This window comes from Candoia aspera, chromosome 4 (genome assembly GCF_035149785.1).
Source record: "Candoia aspera isolate rCanAsp1 chromosome 4, rCanAsp1.hap2, whole genome shotgun sequence".
In the NCBI taxonomy this organism is placed as follows: domain Eukaryota; kingdom Metazoa; phylum Chordata; class Lepidosauria; order Squamata; family Boidae; genus Candoia; species Candoia aspera.
The window spans coordinates 64,957,162-64,970,999 of record NC_086156.1 but is presented as its reverse complement, the minus strand read 5'-3'; the positions used below and the strand labels follow the sequence as shown (position 1 = coordinate 64,970,999).

General features: G+C 40.2%; 1 protein-coding gene across 2 annotated transcripts in view; it reads right to left on the bottom strand.

Annotated features, from left to right (window-relative positions):
- GALNT1 (polypeptide N-acetylgalactosaminyltransferase 1) overlaps positions 1-12,464 on the bottom strand; it is a 96,941-nt gene extending 84,477 nt beyond the window's left edge. The window contains exon 1 of one of the 2 annotated variants that reach the window (XM_063300319.1): positions 11,879-12,464. The gene's annotated coding sequence lies outside the window, so the exon portion shown is untranslated. The remainder of the gene's footprint in view (positions 1-11,878) is intronic. The other variant, XM_063300320.1, reaches the window with a different exon arrangement.
- Between the last annotated feature and the right edge of the window lie 1,374 nt (positions 12,465-13,838).

The following is a 13,838-nucleotide window of genomic DNA, read 5'->3' as shown; positions in this document are numbered from 1 at the left end:
GTCACCTGATGGAACCTAGGAAATGTGCCTTCTCTGTCACAGCACCTTCCTTCTGGAACAGCCCCCCTCCAGAGATACATCTGGCCCACAACCTGGCTGTGTTCAAAATTGCTCTGAAAATCTGCTTTTCCCCTAGGCTCTTCCTCAGTGGGTGTTGGGTCCTATGTGTTTGTCTTTTAATTGTTTTTCTTCTGGCATTTGGGTGTTGTTGGTTTTTATATTATATCATATGATCGTTTTTATTGTACACCACCCACTCGTTGTAGAACCAGGCAGCCTGATAAATTTCTAAAATAAATCTCTTATGCAATTAAAAAACTATAAATTAGTATACAAGTCTCAACAAGAGTATAAAATGTGAAGAAAAATAAGAAATTACAGTAATGTCTATCTAGTCAGCAAAGGATCGTTACCTTGTTGTGGTGCTGGAGCTTGAGCACCTCAATGATGCCATGAGCTAAACCGTGAAAGGCCACCCAAGACGGGAAGGTCATGACAGAGAGGTCAGACTAAATGTGATCCCTGGGGAAGGTAATGGCAACCCACCCCAGTATTCTTGCCGTGAAAACTAAATGGATCGGTACAACCAGAGATATGTCAGTATACCATCGGAAGATGAGACCCCCAGGTCGGAAGATGGTCAAAATGCTACTGGGGAGGAACAGAGGATGAGCTCAACTAGCCCCAGACGTGATGACGCAGCTAGCTCAAAGCCGAATGGACGGCTAGCGGCCGACGGTGCTGGTGGTGAACGGCGAATCTGATGTTCTAAGGCTCAACACACCATTCAAACCTGGAATGTAAGATCTATGAGCCAGGGCAAATTGGATGTGGTTATTGGTGAGATGTCAAGATTAAAGATAGACACTTTGGGCGTCAGTGAACTGAAATGGACTGGAATGGGCCACTTCACATCAAATGACCACCAGATCTACTACTGTGGACAAGAGGACCACAGAAGAAATGGAGTAGCCTTCATAATTAATAGTAAAGTGGCTAAAGCAGTGCTTGGATACAACCCAAAAAACGACAGAATGATCTCAATTCGAATTCAGGGCAAGCCATCTAACATCACAGTGATCCAAATATACGCCCCAACCACAAATGCTGAAGAAGCTGAAGTAGAGCAGTTCTATGAGGATCTGCAGCACTTACTGGACAACACGCCTAAAAGAGATGTTATTTTCATCACAGGAGACTGGAATGCTAAGGTGGGCAGTCAAATGACACCTCGAATTACAGGTAAGTATGGCCTGGGAGAACAAAATTAAGCAGGACATAGGCTGATAGAATTTTGCCAAGACAATTCACTCTGCATAACAAACACTCTCTTCCAACAACCTAAGAGACGGCTTTATACATGGACTTCACCAGATGGACAACACCGAAATCAGATTGACTACATCCTTTGCAGCCAAAGGTGGCGGACATCTATACAGTCGGTAACAACAAGGCCTGGAGCTGACTGTAGTTCAGATCACAAACTTCTTATTGCACAATTTAGGATCAGACTAAAGAGATTAGGGAAGACCCACAGATCAGCTAGATATGAGCTCACTAATATTCCTAAGGAAATGCAGTGGAGGTGAAGAATCAATTTAAGGGACTGGACTTAGTAGATAGGGTCCCAGAAGAACTCTGGACAGAAGTTGGCAGCATTGTTCAGGAGGCGGCAACAAAATACATCCCAAAGAAAGAGAAAACCAAGAAGGCAAAATGGCTGTGTGCTGAGACACTAGAAGTAGCCCAAGAAAGAAGGAAAGCAAAAGGCAACAGTGATAGGGGGAGATATGCCCAATTAAATGCAAAATTCCAGAGGTTAGCCAGAAGAGATAAGGAATTATTTTTAAACAAGCAATGCGCGGAAGTGGAAGAAGACAATAGAATAGGAAGGACAAGAGACCTCTTCCAGAAAATTAGAAACATTGGAGGTAAATTCCAGGCAAAAACCAGTATGATCAAAAACAAAGATGGCAAGGACCTAACAGAAGAAGAAGAGATCAAGAAAAGGTGGCAAGAATACACAGAAGACCTGTATAGGAAGGATAACAATATCGGGGATAGCTTTGACGGTGTGGTCAGTGAGCTAGAGCCAGACATCCTGAAGAGTGAGGTTGAGTGGGCCTTAAGAAGCATTGCTAATAACAAGGCAGCAGGAGATGACGGCATCCCAGCTGAACTGTTCAAAATCTTGCAAGATGATGCTGTCAAGGTAATGCATGCTATATGCCAGCAAATTTGGAAAACACAAGAATGGCCATCAGACTGGAAAAAATCAACTTATATCCCCATACCAAAAAAGGGAAACACTAAACACTGTTCAAACTATCGAACAGTGGCACTCATTTCACATGCCAGTAAGGTAATGCTCAAGATCCTGCAAGGTAGACTTCAGCAGTTCATGGAGCGAGAATTGCCAGATGTACAAGAAGGGTTTAGAAAAGGCAGAGGAACTAGGGACCAAATTGCCAATATCCGCTGGATAATGGAAAAAGCCAGGGAGTTTCAGAAAAACATCTATTTCTGTTTTATTGACTATTCTAAAGCCTTTGACTGTGTGGACCATAACAAATTGTGGCAAGTTCTTAGTGGTATGGGGATACCAAGTCATCTTGTATGCCTCCTGAAGAATCTGTATAACCACCAAGTAGCAACAGTAAGAACAGACCATGGAACAACGGACTGGTTTAAGATTGGGAAAGGAGTACGGCAGGGCTGTATACTCTCACCCTACCTATTCAACTTGTATGCAGAACACATCATGCAACAAGCTGGCCTTGAGGAATCCAAGGCTGGAGTTAAAATCTCTGGAAGAAACATTAACAATCTCAGATATGCAGATGATACCACTTTGATGGCTGAAAGCGAAGAGGAACTGAGGAGCCTTATGATGGAGGTGAAAGAAGAAAGTGCAAAAGTGCTGGTTTGCAGCTAAACCTCAAAAAAACCAAGATTATGGCAACCAGCTTGATTGATAACTGGCAAATAGAGGGAGAAAATGTAGAGGCAGTGAAAGACTTTGTATTCCTAGGTGCAAAGATTACTGCAGATGCTGACTGCAGTCAGGAAATCAGAAGACGCTTAATCCTTGGGAGAAGAGCAATGACAAATCTCAATAAAATAGTTAAGAGCAGAGACATCACACTGACAACAAAGGCCCGCATAGTTAAAGCAATGGTGTTCCCCGTAGTAACATATGGCTGCGAGAGCTGGACCATAAGGAAGGCTGAGCGAAGGAAGATCGATGCTTTTGAACTGTGGTGTTGGAGGAAAATTCTAAGAGTGCCTTGGACTGCAAGAAGATCAAACCAGTCCATCCTCCAGGAAATAAAGCCAGACTGCTCACTTGAGGGAATGATATTAAAGGCAAAACTGAAATACTTTGGCCACATAATGAGAAGACAGGACAGCCTGGAGAAGATGCTGATGCTAGGGAGACTGGAAGGCAAAAGGAAGAGGGGCCGACCAAGGGCAAGGTGGATGGATGATATTCTAGAGGTGACGGACTTGTCCCTGGGGGAGCTGGGGGTGTTGACGACCGACAGGAAGCTCTGGCGTGGGCTGGTCCATGAAGTCACAAAGAGTCGGAAGTGACTAAACGAATAAACAACAAACTATCTAGTCAGTAAAAATCTGTTGACAGACTCCTGTGGACCCACATTTTTTACGTGGTATAAGCCTATGTATGAAATTATAGTCCAGAAATGGTTTTCAATGTTGAGTTAAATTCTCAGTCACTTTTGCTTTTCAAACATGGTTAATTTAGACATTGAAGTACAGTATTCTCCTTCAACTTGATTTGCCATTCTTCTGTAGAGGGAATTGTATATATTTTTCAGTGAAGCATGTACTGCATCTTTGCAGCAGTTACCATATACAATACTAATTCAGTATGCTTCATCAGAATATAAAGTTTAGTGATATTTAATAGAGAGAAGTCAGGTTGAAAAGGAAATTCAATTTTTAGAATTAGTTTCGTTCTGTTACAAATTGTTTTCCAAAATTGAAGCTTTACAGCATTACCACAAAATATGGAAAAATGATCCAGCTTATTACATTTCCAACAATTTCTAGAAAATAAGCTATCAATTTTAGCAATCAATACTCGAATAATGTGCCATTGGTAAAATATCTTGTACCAGTTTTCTCTAATATTCACTGAAAATTTAATGTTTTTCTTCCACTGAAATTCCCACTGCTGCTTATAAATTATTCTGCCTAAATACCACATCCGTACTCACATGCATTGCATTAGTTACTGCTTGTGGTGTCACTTTCATTTTGAAATATGTGATTATTTTTACCTTCTCTTAAATATTTTGAGTCTACAATCTCACAAGGGAGCTTCCCTCTCAAGATGGAAATAGGTCATCACTCAAACAGTGACTGCAAAACTTTGGAGACAATAAAAAAGCCTGCTAACTGCTGAGAGACTTCCTGTAAGCGCCAAGGTGAGCTGATGTCCTGCTGGTAGCGGGACTGCATTTATGAGAATTGAGGCTGGATGCTGGATCTGGGCTGGCAAAATCTCTCTGGAGGAAGGAGAGATCATTGAGATTATCCACTTGACTCTGTACAGCAGCTTCTTGTGAGTAAGCTGCAGGAACTGCCACTTTGCGCTTGGCTTATGAGTTGAGGGCTAGGAGTTGGGATTCCATCAAGCTCACACTTGTAAAGCAGGTGTAAATTGGAAATATATGATCTTTTGGATTAAGCAGCAAAAGGGTGCTTAGAATATGGATTTGGAATCATAGCTTTTAATTAATTAGAAGAAATTTTCCCATGGCAAATTGCGATTGATTTGAAATATAAGGGGACCTTGAAGGTTGGATACTAGAGGGAGCCAGAGGATAAAGAAAAGAATGGAGCAGAAATCTGTAACAAATTTTTTGACTATTGGTCTGCCAAACTTGATAAGATAGACAAATTTCTTGATAAGATGGACAGAGCATGTCATAATGAAGTTACAAAACAAGAACAAGTTGCAATTGGTAATTTTGAAATTATTTTGAAGGTAGACTTAAATGTGATAAGCAGTGAGGAGGATATGGAGAAAGATAAGAACACACAAATGGATCTGATGGAAGACTTATTCTCTAAAGGAGACATACAACCACTGACCCAGGAAACTGATTTGGATAACTTTTTCTTACTGGATATACAAAAGAACTCTGTTAAGGTCTTGAAGGACTTTATTAGAAGTTACAAACAAGGACAAACTTTACTTATTGGATATACAAAAGAAATCTGTTAAAATTCTGAAATATTTTGGCTTAAAAAACAGATGAACAGAAAACTAGCTCTAGGACTCTTTTTGAAGGGATTACAAAATAAGATTCTTGAAAACTCAGGGAAGGAATACAAGGTCAGCTTATTCGATCAGGGCTAAGAGAGAAAAATAGTTATATCCGGTTACTCTTACTGGACTTTTGCTGACAAAGAATGATTGATGAAGCATTTGGATTTTGTTTTTTCTGTAAGAGATGAGCTATGGGGTGAAGAGAGACTAAGCTGTACTTAGAGATGGTGATAAACTATTAAAATTATCTTTACTTGCTGGGATGAAGGAGGAAATTACTTCTATTTTTTTTTTTCACTTTTTTTCCTTTTTTTGTATTTTTTCAGCATCGCGAGAACTCCTTTAGCATCATGAAAACTTACGAGCATCGCAAGAATGGTGCATGTGGCCTCGGGAAGAAGGCCTGGCATGGCCAGCAGCTGCTTCGCATAGCGTCAGGGCAGGCATGTCTTGTCAGCAGCAGGAAGAAGACAGCAAAGGTCAACTGAGTGTGGCAGGGCCAGTGGGGTGCAGAGTGGTGGGGGCAGCTGGCCACAGCGCAGGGTTTGAGGTGGCACTCCCTGGCAGTGGTGGCGATGCTGGAGTAGAGGCCTGGGGGTAGCGGCAGCCAGCTGAGACTGTTGAAGGCCCTGGGCCTCTACTTCAGCCCCAGCACTGTTGGTGCTGCCACCGCTGCCAAGAAGTGTCGCTGTGCAGGGCGGCCAAAAGGGCAGAAATGGGGGGAAATAGGCAGGGGGAGTTTATTTTATTTATTTAAAAGATTTATATGGTCGCCCATCTTAAGCAACTCTGGGTGACTCACAGAAATGAAGTGCCCCTATGGATGTAAGGGCAAGCAAGCTGCCAAGCACCAAAATTTTGATCACTCGACTGCAGGGGCACTGCAACGGCCATAACTTCAGTGACCGGGTGCAAGTACCATTCGTTCAGTGCTGCTGTAACTTTGAATGGTTGCTGAACGAATGGTTGTTAAGCAAGGACTACCTGTAAGGCATCAGCATTACTGCCACCCAGCTTAATCTTACAGATGAAAGACAAGGAGGCAAGGGCTATAGCAAGTTCTCCTTGTGCATAGCAAGCTCCTATGGCTGAAACAAACTATTCTGAGTTTTGTTCCAATGGAATATAGTACAATTGAAATCTTTTTGTTCTACTGGACCACAGCAAATTGAAAACATTCCAACTGAATGTTTCACATTCAGCTATTATGTTCCAAGCCTGAAACTAAACATATTTTATCTTTTGTATACATCCCCAATTATTTATTCCACTGTAATGTTAATACCTTCTTCAGTTTTATTAGTCAACTTTACTTTTTAAAAATTCCCAATTTAATTTTTTGTTGCTTTTTCTTTTGTAAACTATTATATGCATATCAACAGATGTGAAATTGATCAATATTGTTTTAATATGCAAGGCAATATATTTTGGTCCTGGACACCCCTCTCCTCCCTACTGTATTTTGTAAGATCACATTCTGGGCCTTTGACTTAAGTGCTTTTTTTAAAATTCTGGAGAGCTTTTGGAGAGAAGCTTTTGCAGGGGCTAAATGAATAGCTGAGCAATAGTAAGCTGTTACCTCTGAAGGGTCCATGCAGTGGAGTCCAAGGGGACAAAGGGGAGTGTTGTCATGCAAGCCCCACTCTTTTTCTATGTGTATCACAATGTCACATATCCATCCAGAAGGGAGATGCTTGCAGCACAATGCCATAACACTGCTTTTGTCATTCTGCAGATGACCCTGGGCACATGGTAGACAGAGATATAACAGCAAATTTCAGCTTACCACTGTTCAGCTGTTTTAATCTGTGCAAAATATTGCTATACATGTGAAGTAGTGTGCTTGCACCTTCACAGTTGGATGTTGTGGATATGTTTGGTCAGAAGTAGCATAATTTCTTTTAAGTTTGGGGGATAAATATACCTTAAAGTCTTGCTGTTATCACTCCAAAATGATGAACTTTCTTTTACTAGTAATGTAGTATCATAAGGGAGGGTGGGGAGATACTTTATTCTCTCTCAGAGATCCAGCTAATTATAAACAATTAAAAATTTATTTATAGTAACACATAGGTAAATGATATACTTTGTTTCCCTTAAAAAATGATTTAGCATACTTAATTACAAAAACAATCATTCACTTTGACAAACAGGTCTCTCTTCTTTTGTTTTATGCATACTGGTTATCTCATTCTTTTCCCTATTTTTCTCTCTCTAACTGTGCATGCTTGTCTCCTCTGTTAATGCCCTCTGTATTTCCAAGTTCTCAGGTTTCTGGCTGCCTTCCCTATAAAGAAGTGTTCAGTTAATCTTTTACTTGCATTCTGTCATACCAATAAATTATTGTTTCATTACAGAAGTAAGAATTTTTTTTTTCCTGAATGCAGCAATAAAGAAGTAAGGCAGGCTGTCTACATGTGGCTTGACAAGAAGGAACTGTTCACCAAATTAATGTTTCTTTCATGCCAATGAATGAAACCATATTGACACTAGTTTGTATTTATATGTGTGGAGCTGGGTAACTACTAAAAGAAATTGGCTGGAGGACAGGAGTTTATCATTAAGGTCATTACAATGAGAGGACCTTGACAACGGCACTTCCCCTCCAGCCAATTTCAGTAACAAATATTTCCTGCAATACAACCTACCTTGCCAGAAATTAGCAGAAGGGAGTGGAAACAATACCATGAAGGGTCTTATTAGAGAGCCAGTTTGGTGTAGTGGTTAAGGCGCCAGGCTAGAAACCTGGAGAACGTGAGTTCTAGTCCTGTCTTGGTCACAAAGCCAGCTGGGTGACCTTAGGCCAGTCAACTTCTCTCAGGCCTAGGAAGAAGGCAATGACAAACCACTTCCAAAAAAACTTGCCAAGAAAACTGCAGGGACTTATACAGGCATTCTCCAAGAATCGGACACAAATGAACAGATTAAAAAAAAAAGGTTCAGTCTTCTTGCCTCCCCCATAAGTCAGTGTAGTAATATCTTATTATGCAGAGCACCCCACATTCAGGTCGCTGTACAATTCTTGCACAGCTGTTTCACGTTCTGTTTTATGTTGAACCTCCTCATGACCCATGTCATTCCAGGGCAATTCAGAGGTTTCCACAAATAAATTCCCCAACCAGAAGTGGTTCAAGTTGTTCTGGATGAAGGAACCTTGTTTTGGGGCTGGATCCTTCACTTTTGACTGCTTCCAGCTTGGAAAATTTGCTTCCAGAAACCAGTGAATCACACCAGAACAGCATCTTCCAGGGAGAGATGAAAAATTCTGGAATTCTCTTGAATGTTCCTTTCTTGAATCAATGAATTTTGCAGATATGTCACCAGTGTAGGGAATTTAAATATTTAGTACTTCTTCTGAGTTATAAACTCTATCAAGTTCCAGATAGAGTGCTTTCTTCATTTTTGTCTCCATCCTTTTTCTCTCTCCAAGAAAGGACACAAACCTACTTCAAGGCTGGCTTGAGCTGTCCTGAACTGTGGCTGTTTGAACAGAAACTTAAATTTGTTTTTTACTTCCATTATGCTGATGGTGACCAATAAGATGCAAGGCACTGAACCTTCCTTCCACTACAGTAACAAGGGTATAAGATTTCAGATTATAGGGAAAAAATGAGATTGCCTCTTTCTGAAATCCATAAAGCAGCACATTTATTATGGTATGTCAAATTTTGTGGAAGAACTATGCCTTGTCAGTTCAATGTCTGCTTGAGTGCCCTCCTGAACAAACTGAAAGATCAAAATATTAGGCAATATTAGGCAATTAGGCAAAATATTAAATGGAGCCTAATTTGTAAAAGCCATCATAATATTCATACAGCTCAGAATTTTAGTAGTACTATGCTAAACATTCTGAATGCAAAACATAAAAATAAATTCTGTTCCAACGTAAGTAGAATTGCTATGATGCTGTTCTGATCATTCCAGAAGTGATCCAAGCTTAAAGCACTTGTTTTGAACTGAAAATAGAATTGTTTTAATCTTGAAATATTTTGAAATGATTAGAAAACTTCCAGTAAGTTCAAAACAACCAATTTTGAACTCATAATGTTTTAAATTCTAAACATTTACATGTCCCTAGAATTTAAATGCCTTATTCTAAATCGCAATTTTCTTGGTAAGTTTGTTTTATTAATCTTGGTTTTTGAACCAGTGATAAAAATTGCAAGTATGTCAAACTCAGATTGCAAACAGCATATATGGGTGCCAAAGAATCTGTGATAATCTTATAGTCCTCAGAATCCCCAATACCCAAAAACTTGCAAAATCTAATTTCAAAAGACTTAATTTTTACAATTTTATTTAAGCACCTATACCAACATAATCAAAAAACAAAAAATTACACGATGGCATCCCTATTCTGAAAAGGTTACTGTCCTGTATTGTAAACTCTCACCTTAAACCAAATAATATTTTTGATTACTAAACAGTAAGCATGTGTACTAGAAAATATGTTTTTATTAAAAAAAAAAACAGATTGATGCCTGGTATTAAAAGAACACCCTGCATTTAAAGGCACTAAAAAAACAGATAAATCATATATCAATTCTTTAAAATACTGTGGTATTAGCAAAAATCTATTTTCTCAACCCCCAATTTTTAATCTTCCATTTCAGTCATTATTTTTTCTCAAATCACTCTTTAATTTACATGAATTTAGACCAGGGTTTCTCAACAAGGGTTCTGTGGAACCCTAGGGTTCCACGACAGGGCACTAGATGTTCCCTGGGAGATTATTTATTTAAAAAAATATTTCAAATTCGGGCAACTTCACATTAAAGAGGTAAGTTTCATTCTTTATTTTTGGTTTAAGAACACTGTTAATGCATATATGCTGGCCATGAAACAAATATAATAATTTTTTAACTTCTGGCCTACATTTGAGACTGAATGTGCAGGGGTTCCCCGAGGCCTGAAAAATATTTCAAGGCTTCCTCCAGGGTCAAAAGGTTGAGAAAGGCTGATTTAGACTGTGGGTCTCAATGGGCTCTCAAGGACCTTCTTCTTTCAGCTATCTGACCCAAAATTTATAACAGACAAGAAAACCAAATAATTTTTAACATGAAATACAATCCTGTTACGCACACGTACACAATTAACTAAAATAAAATACAGCACAGGCAGAAGAAAATGTATTTCCAAAATCGTATTCACACTGGTGAAATCACAAATGATAATTTAATTATTCTTTTTACAGACTTTTAAATTAATTAATAATTTGTATTGTAATTATATTTGTGCCTTGAATCTTTCAACCAGTCAAAATTTGTATAGAGTGATATTGGAAATTGTGGAAAAACCAAGAATGAACTTAAATGTTTTTCCCCATAAATAATGTACAATTCACAATTTAGTACTGTAGTGCAAAAAAATAAAAGTTCCTACAGCTTAAGGGTTACACTATTTAAATAAGTGAGTTATATTGGCAAGACTGCAAATACAAACAAATACTCTTATCAAAATTAGATATAATCTATTCTGCACTAAAACATGGTTAAAAATAAATGAAAGATTGATAAGTGTAATATTAAATTTCAGAAAATGGCCTTAGAAAGTTCTTAAGCAGTGGAACAGCCTGCTTCCTGAAGCTGTGCGTGTTCCATCATTTGAGGTTTTCAAGAAATATCCCATTTGTCTGGGATGATCTGAAAAATGGGACAGAGAAATAAGGTTAGGTGGCTAAATAATGCAAATAAGCTCTCATGGGCTGTGCTCACATGAAAAATATACTTTAAATACAAATAAAAAATGAGGGTCAACAAGTTCAGAATTAGATAAAATCGGGAGTCTAGTTACATAAATGGATTCTGCCATCCATACATGTACACATAACATGAGACAAAATCTGTAATTGACTAAATGTGCAATGTTATTTTGTTTAAACATAAAACCTCTCTAATCAAGCTTGATCACTAGTGACTACGTGGACACAAACCATGTACTATTTTTGGCAGCAATACAGAAGTGGTTTGCTGCTGCCTTCCTCCAGGATGTTTTTCAACTTCCCAATCTAATTTGCAAGGGCTGGCAATCTCTGTTAAATCTCTCCAGGTCCATGTGGAAAGTAAATCCCACTGCATAGAGTGACTTTACATATATAATTCAGTTTTAATAGGTGTAATTTTAAACACCCCCCCAAACAGTGCTACATATGCTCCAAGTAAATTTCCATAAAACTAGGCTGTCAGGGCAGGTTCATCAAGCAATTAGATACTACAGAAAGATGAGTTCAAATCTGTGCTTAAACACTTGACAGGTCACCATCTTCCCTGGGCAACCCTCAAATTCCTGTATACGGAGATTGTGAGAATAAAACTGAAAAACTGTACAAGTACAAAATAAAGTGTAATCCACAATGAACAACTCAGGAAAGCTAGATTGTGAACTTATCCCCACTATCCTAGGTAGATGAAAAGTTCTACATAGTATTAGAGCAGCAACAACCACTCATTAAACTCTTGTCAAAATAAGCAATGTTACTCTGTATACTAGAAGCATGCAAGCCTGCCTTTACTGTGATGAAGAGGGGAGAAACAAATTTACAAGGAGGCTGCTACAGGGGAATAATGGAAATAAACTCACCTCCATCAAGTTTCTCACACTGCCCAACATGAGCTGTCGCCAGCAGCGACTCCGTCACTGGTATCCCGCCAAGTAGGATCCCCAGGCGGTGGGCAGGGGAGGCAAGAACGGGCCCAGAAATTGTTCTGGAATCAGCTCTCTCCAAAACTTGTAAACGCCACCGCTAGCAGAGGCTTCCGCTCACAGCTCATGTCTCGCTGTCCCAAATGCCATGAGGACTTTGAGCCCAACGACTGAGACAGATGGAAGACAATTGACCACCTTCCACTAACTAGGATCGCCTCGGAAAGTGCGCTGCACACCTACAGCGACTCCACCGGTACCATCCGAACATCACTGTTCCTCAGAAGGTGCCTGCCCAGGCCTCACTGCCACCTCGATCACTTTTTTTTAGCACCGCTTCTCCATAGCCGGCAGCCACTTCCTTCTCGACAAGAGGGCGGGAAAGGCGTTAACTGCCCCACCTCACGAGCGCGTCTCTCAGCGCCCACAACGCCACAAACTCACCGCCTTCACACCAAACTCGCCGTTCTCAGCGTCACGGAACCCCGCCAGCAACGCCTCCTGCCATTTGAGAGAAGGTCCTATTCCCGCCCACAGGTGACCGGATGTCTTGATCACATGATCCAGCTCGGGTGGCTCTCACTGAAGAGCGTAAAAGTTGGGAGATCGGACAGCCGGGACGGTAGGGCCGTGAAGGTGTGTGATAACGGAGCAAGACCGTACATTATCTTAATACGTACACTATCTTAAAACTGAGTGAAAACAGGAGAAAAGTATTTATTATTCCCTCCGTTATCAAAGACAACTGATTTGAATCATTTTGCATTTTGAAGAGATTTTTTTAAATTACATGGGTATGTACCGGATTCAAAACTAGAGTTATCGTATGAAATCTGGACCCAGCCAGTTTCCCCCGTTGCTTTGCTCCATCGGGTAGGCACAAAACAAGAATATCCCGAAACGTCCAGGATTGCACCGGCGGAAGCCAAGGGGCGGGGCTATGTGGTATCATCGCTCGAGTCATTCAAGAGGAACAAGGCCAGCGCTTTCCAGCGGTAATCTGATTGGTGCGTAAAACAAAGGGGCGGGGCCAGCAAGTAAATATATAGAGGTACCATCAACACCCCCACCCACGCTCCCCGCATACCCTTGGAGTATTTTTATTTTTGTCTGGTTGACAGTATTCAATCATTAAGACGGGGTTGATGCAACAAACGCTAAATTAGAACCACAGAATGACGGAGTTGGAAGGGGGTTTTACGCCGTCCTTCCTGCTCAGTGTAGGAATGCAAATTAAATGTCAATCAGATGGCTCTCTAGACATCAAACGATTCAACTGGGAAACTCTGAGCATCTTAAACCAAGCCAAATCCAAAAAAGCCAGGGAATTCCTGGAAGCCTGGCACTTAGACAAAGCAACCATCAACAGATGCATAGTAAACATTTACATACCATTCAAAAGAGACAATAGAAAAGCCAAAAACTAGTACACCTCCTCGCCAGCAATCAACACCTAGCTATGCAATCAGAACTAGGATTAACACCAGATGAATCATCAAACAGCGCAATACACCCTAATCAAGGAACTATTAACTCAGGCAATCAACCAAGCAGCAAACAACAGCCCAATCGAAGAACTCCCAAGGAGAGAACAATACCCCCACCAACACTGTCAGGGCAAGCCACAGTATATAAACTGAGAGCAAGGCCCTCTCCCTGTTCCCATTGAAGATGTTGCCTAGTCTGGTAATGAAACGTCTGCAAGGAAACAAGGCTCAGAGAGCACCAAGGACTCCAACAAAAATCCATCATTTTTTCTCAGATTTTTCTGTAGTCAAACTGCTCTAGTAAAAAAAATTTTCTAAATTCAATCTGCTAATTTATTCAGATAATTTTGCATTTTATTTCTGTTTTCATGTTTCATCATTGGCTATCATACCCATGTTTTGCCACTTGC